The 6,583-nt window shown below is 40.9% G+C and overlaps 1 long non-coding RNA gene across 1 annotated transcript; it reads left to right on the forward strand.

Annotated features, from left to right (window-relative positions):
• The first annotated feature begins 548 nt into the window (after positions 1-548).
• LOC116985590 lies at positions 549-6,154 on the forward strand. The gene is made up of 3 exons (XR_004415303.1): positions 549-674; positions 1,843-1,845; positions 6,024-6,154. It is a non-coding gene; the product is annotated as an uncharacterized LOC116985590 (long non-coding RNA).
• The last annotated feature ends 429 nt before the right edge of the window (positions 6,155-6,583 follow it).

Consider the following 6,583-nt stretch of genomic DNA (forward strand, 5'->3'; position numbering starts at 1 on the left):
TGGTGGTGAAATGAACACTGTTAACGTGGGTCTCTTCCTGGGTGGTTGCATCAAAACCCACAGTCAAACCCTTTGTTGCTAGGAGCATCTCTGCTGTTTGCAACTCAGCAATAGCTCCCAATTCTCGGGCCATAACTTCAACTGCACTGCGTTGAGGAACATAATCCAGATGAAGTCCACTCCGCTTGTAGAACTGGCATATCAGGATTGTTTGCGGTGGGAGTTTTCTTTACAATACAGTCAAACACATGCATCCTTATTGTTGAAGAGTAAGTTTTCTGGCCCACCTTTGCCTTGACAATACTGGCAGCCTGCAGAGTTTCACTATCACTGATTGTTTCTTTGAGGGCAAAATTGTCAAATTCGAGGCGTCTCACATCCTCTTCCCTGTCCTTTAAATTTTCTTGACATTTTCTGAGCTGTTGAATTGAAACAGTTTTCCTCTTTTTCGTACTGCCACGAAACATCAGCAATTGTCTGTGTGCTTTTTTAAGTTTCAAAAACTCTGCCTTGGTGTTAGAAAGCTCTTGTGCCAAAGTATTATCACGTAATTTGGTTTTGAGTTCCTGAATCTTTCTGTCCTTTAAATCTATTTGCTTTTGCTTTCTCTTTAAGGCTTGATTAACTATACGTTTGGGAGTTTTCAACCGTGCCCTAAGTTCACTGATCTTTGTGTGATACTTTGTTGAAAGAGCTGAAAAAGCTACTTTTCTTAACAACTAAACCAGGTTCGCTTCTTAATAAACAGACACCACACAAACTGTTTGGTAGACCAGTTCAAAACTTTACTTAACATCGGCCGATGGAAGGGAGCGAGAATTCCAGTCAAGTGACCAATACAGACACTTGACCGTCCTCCATCCACTTCACTGAACAACAGAATTACATTGCCTTAAATAGTTTTTTTTTGTCCCCTTAGCACATTCCACAGACATTAGTCATGGTCAGAGGTACAGGAAAAGGTTTCCACAGAATGCTTCACATTAAAGGCATTTTGTTTACATAGTACAAGATAACATTGGCCATTTGGTTTATGACATTTTATCTTCACAGAGATCACCCTAGCTCTTTCGCTGCTTCCTCTCTGTCATTTGGTCCCTCATAAACATTGGCCATTTGGTTTATGGCATCTTACTTCAAAGATGTGACTAGCTGTTTCTTTCTCTGTCACTTCCTCACTTGGGAGACAATATTATGGTATTTATTATCTCACACACCCGCAACCTGAGGCAAGCCTAATTTGAGACTAAATATAAGCTGTAAGCTAGCCCAGAAGCCAATTTAATATCTTCTTATATTTTAACTAAAATTCGGCTTCATCATTCCATCCTTTTATCAAAATTTTGATAACAACTACAGTCCTTGCTGAGTACATACGAAAGACCATAAGCATCTCATCAGACATATTAATAGTACACTAGTAACACAATCAATTCATAGTGGACAATCGTTCCACAAGTCCCTCCAAACATTTTAAATGGCCACCAACCTCCCCCGGACGTGACACTAAGATACTACCATAGGACAGGAAAAGGATCATAAAAATTGCTCAGCCTTTATTCGGCTTCCCCGTGTGCTGGTGTAACTGGTTCATGCTTCTCTTGTGTGGCACTGCATTTGCAACATAACAATGCCCTGTCACAAATATACTGTTTCCTAAATATACACCAGTGCCTTGGTTGTGGCAAAAACAGGTAGATTTAACTGGCCTTTACAGATCTCTTACTGTCCGTAGTCAGGGTATCTTTGCTGCGCTTGTCATGTTTGACTTCAATCTTGTTTAAAAGGAGGTGTGTACCATCCTTTAAATGTGGGTTAGTCCGCAAGTTTGCCATTCTGAAGAAAGTTCAGTCCATGTGGGCTGGGCCACCCCAGAATAAAGGGAGCATCAATAGCCCATCGTCCTTGTTTCCACAAACTGTTCACAGTCAATCAAATGTATCCAGCGACGATGATCTTCAATCTTTACAGCAGTTCATGTTGTTAGCAACACTTGGTTGTTCTTTTCAACACAATCTTAATTTCTTCTTGTCCCAGCACCATCATCGTATAGCTTTTATGGCCTTGGTCACTGGTTTCCAGCAAAAACTCCTCCAACCTGGGAATGTAGATCTGGCAAGACATGGGTTAATTGCCGTCCATACATAATTAGTTAATTGCCCAGGGCCTGTAAGTGGCTTCCCCCCACTCTCCAGGGGGTGGACACAGCAGCTTTTCCTGTATCAATAAAAAGTTGTAAATCTTGTTCACCAGCTGAGTTTCTCCAGCACTTTTGTCCACATTTGATCCGCCAGCATCTCCAGTTCCTTCCTAACACTTCCCTTTGAATTTATTCTTTAATTCGATTATATCCGAAGAGGCTCTCTCCTCCTGAATATTCAATTCTCCAAATATGTTCTCTTCCCCAATCTACTTTATCTTCTCACCTTTCATCCCTCATTGTGAGTTCCCTCAAACCCCCTTTTGTAAGTCATAAGACAATTTTTCATCTACCTTCATTTCCCTCACACAGCACATGCTTCAACATCTTTTTGTTTGCTTGAAAACAGTAATCTTGCTTCATTTGCATTTTAAAAGACAACCTCTGTTATCATATCAAAACAATCTTTCCCAAAAGAACTCACTCAGAATCAGTAATCAATAATACATTTTCTTTTTCGCTGTAATTTTGACATTTCCAATCTCATTTAACACTTTAATCGGGATGAGTCTTTTTTTTTAAACTTGGTTCAAAAGATTTATAATCAACCAACACATTTTATCATTCCAGTATAGCTCCGCCCCCCATTCATGACTGTTTCTTAACGGAGCACACCATAAACTGGCTATTTGCATTTTAAAGGACAAACTTCTTAAAGTGACACACAACTTTGCTCATTGCTTTGAATTTCATACATTCCACATTAAAAAAACCTTGTTTTACAAGCAGTACATATACAAAAACATTGTTTTACCAGCAGTATATATACAAAAACATTGTTTTACCAGCAGTATATAATATTTCATCTTCAAAGACATCTCTTTGTAATATACTTTCCCTTTTTCTGACAAGACTTCTGTTTACCAAAATCCTGGTTACCTAACCCTAATTGGACATTGATCCAGATCATGATTAGTCAGACTCCCCGTGACTTTTCAGTCTCCCTACCTTATCCTCATTTCTCCATCAAATTTTCCTTCATCCCCAATTTTTTTTATAACATAGTTGCCTGTCAGAAAAAGGATTTACCTCCGGGGTAATTTTGTTTTGCAATCCCCATTGACTCTTTCCACCATCCCAGATGCCTGTGGGTGGTGTACACAGTGAAATTGCAGTCGAATATTAAAATGTGCACATTTTTCCTTATTAATAGTGGTAAAAATGAGGACCATTGTCTGAGCTTATGACAGTAGGTAGGCCAAACCTGGGAATAACTTCTCTTAACAACAATGTTACCATAGTTTCAGCAGTATTATTAGTGGTCGGTAGAGCTTCACTCCACCTGCTAAATAAATCTAAAATCACTAAGCAATATTTATAACACTGGGCCCTTGGCATTTCAATAAAATCAATCTGTATGCATTCAAACGATCGTGATGGCATTGGCGTCACCGCTGAGGGTATCTTAATTGATTTGCCTGGATTACTTTGTTGGCAAATTTTACATTCAGAGGCCTGCCACCACATTTCCTTTGTTATCCTATCATTCCCTCCTTACCAGCATGGGTAAGACGGGTAAAAATGTATCGTATACACCAACTTGTCCAAGCGGGGTGTGCTGAATCAATGGCACAGCCCTCTTGTTTCCATAGTTATTTTTATATATAAGAGGCGTCCCTCTGTAATGGACATATCTCCCTCATGTTTGTCAGGAACGTTCTATTTGCTAGCATCTGTTTACGTGCTGTCACTACGCATTTGGATGTACAGGCTGCACTGTTTGGATACACTATCGGCAACTCATTGCCTTTTGCTATAGGGTCCCCAGCACCAGTGTGTGCAGTACATTTAACAATGGCCAGCTGTTCTGGTAGCATCAATGCCTTAAACAAATTACGCACAGAAAGGCATTCCCGTGCTCCCAATCCTGGGGAGCTTTGTAAGGTCAGAACTTCAAGGTATAGGGATGTTACTGACGGAACTGTCCCAAGTAAAGATGCCATTGCTACTGGTAGGGCACAGGGAGGTGGTCATCTCCCAAGATTATCTAACTCCTCATCTTCATTACCAAATAGGGTCGTCGTGCCAGACATGAAGTCTCCTCCAGAGGATTTACCAGTACTGGGTTTATTTTTCACTAACCATCACCTGTTTCTCACCTCCTGTCTGTCTTTTAATTATTTTCTCTTGTTCCTCTGCCCACTGGCATTCTAGTTGCAATACTTTCCATCCTTTCCAAGTGCTATCCTTGTTTCTTAACTCTATCCCCTTCTTACATGCAGTATCCATCCAACTTCAAACTCTATACTCTCCTCATGCTTCTTCACTGCTTCTGCTTCCCATGTTTTAATTCCTTTCTTCCATTTCTTTCCTGCCTTCCTTTCCCATATAAATGTCTCTACATTCCATGTTCCCCCAACTGGCCAGGCTTCATCCCCCAACCGTTTGGTCAACTTGTAACTTAACATTCTAAATTTCTTATTATACTTAGGATTCAAATAACACGTATGTTGGACTGTTATCCAGAGCATTCCCCATAGATAGATAGAAAGAGAGAGAAAACAGACTTCTTAATTCCGAATTGTTCCAAATATATCAACCAGGCCGACTCGCTACTCGAGACCCCAGTTCCTCAATTTGGCTGACTTTTTAACCCTTTAATATACGACCCAAGTGTCTCAACGAGGCCAACTCGATAACCGAGACCCCAGTGTCTCAACCTGGCAGACGTTTTAACCTTAATATACAACGCCACTTATTTCTCAATCCGACAACTCTGCGGATGTCTCAATAAGCCAGACGCACACCTCAACCCCCATTCAACCCGACAAATCACGGATGTCTCAACGAGGCCGATGAGCCCTTAGTAGAGATAGAGAAAAAGAGAAAACAAAGAGAGATAGACAGAGAGAGAGAAAGAGAAACCACTCACGTCCTTCTTAACAATATACACAAGCCCTTCTTAAAAATACATGCACAATTCTGTCTTAAAAATACATACACAATCCCTGCTTAAAAAAAAACCTATAAAGCCCAACTGGTCTTACCTTGGTCTGTTTCTAAGAACCTCGGCAGGGAACCTGGATCAACCTCTGATGAAGGATCACAGACGTTCCCGGGAGTTTCTAGGGAGTCGGTCGTACAAGGGGGCCGATAGAGCTCAGTTATCTCCCTTCCAATCCCGGCAACCTCTGCAACCTCTTGCACAGTCAGCCGTTGATGTGGTCCCAGCGAGGCCTGCCAAAAAAACGCCAATGAAAAAGCTACTTTTCTTAACAACTAAACCAGGTTCGCTTCTTAATAAACAAACACCACACAAACTGTTTGGTAGACCAGTTCAAAACTTTACTTAACATCGGCCGATGGAAGGGAGCGAGAATTCCAGTCAAGTGACCAATATAGACACTTGACCGTCCTCCATCCACTTCACTGAACAACAGAATTACATTGCCTTAAATAGGGTTTTTTTGTCCCCTTAGCACATTCCACAGACATTAGTCATGGTCAGAGGTACAGGAAAAGGTTTCCACAGAATGCATCACATTAAAGGCATTTTGTTTACATAGTACAAGATAACATTGGCCATTTGGTTTATGACATTTTATCTTCACAGAGATCACCCTAGCTCTTTCGCTGCTTCCTCTCTGTCATTTGGTCCCTCATAAACATTGGCCATTTGGTTTATGGCATCTTACTTCAAAGATGTGACTAGCTGTTTCTTTCTCTGTCACTTCCTCACTTGGGAGACAATGTTATGGTATTTATTATCTCACACACCCGCAACCTGAGGCAAGCCTAATTTGAGACTAAATATAAGCTGTAAGCTAGCCCAGAAGCCAATTTAATATCTTCTTATATTTTAACTAAAATTCAGCTTCATCAGAGCAGCCCTGGATTCGGACACAAACTTTAGTCTTTTCTTCAATTTCTGTTTCCCTGGTGAAATAAATTTTCTGCTACATCTTGTTGAAACACTAGATGTCGATGGCATTGGTTCGGGTGAGGCAGCAGCTGTCGTTGGCGTTGCTAGATTCAGTGGAGGATGCAGACTGTGACTGTCATCGCCCATGTCCTCAGTGTCTTGAAATATGGGCACTTGGCTTTCAGCAGATGTCAAGGATTCAGGATCTTGAGCACCAGGTGGTGGAATGTCATCTAAAGAAATGTGTTGACTGCCTTCTGGAAGTTTAAAAGTTTCATCACAAATTTCCATAAATGTTCCAAGTTCCTTGGGATTGGTGAGTTTTTAAAACTTAAGCAAAGTCCGGTTAACGAGAGCCTTCACTCTTAACTTAACAGCACCAAATGAATAGCCTTCTGCATCCGACAAAGAGAAATGTGAACTCAGCGATTTCTCTGTTTCAGACACACTTTTACCAAACGAGGTATACAAGTACAAGATGTGTCCATTTTTAAGACCCCTCTTAGACTCGGGCATGACAG

The sequence above is a fragment of the Amblyraja radiata genome, chromosome 22 (assembly GCF_010909765.2).
Source record: "Amblyraja radiata isolate CabotCenter1 chromosome 22, sAmbRad1.1.pri, whole genome shotgun sequence".
NCBI classification, from domain to species: Eukaryota; Metazoa; Chordata; class Chondrichthyes; order Rajiformes; family Rajidae; genus Amblyraja; species Amblyraja radiata.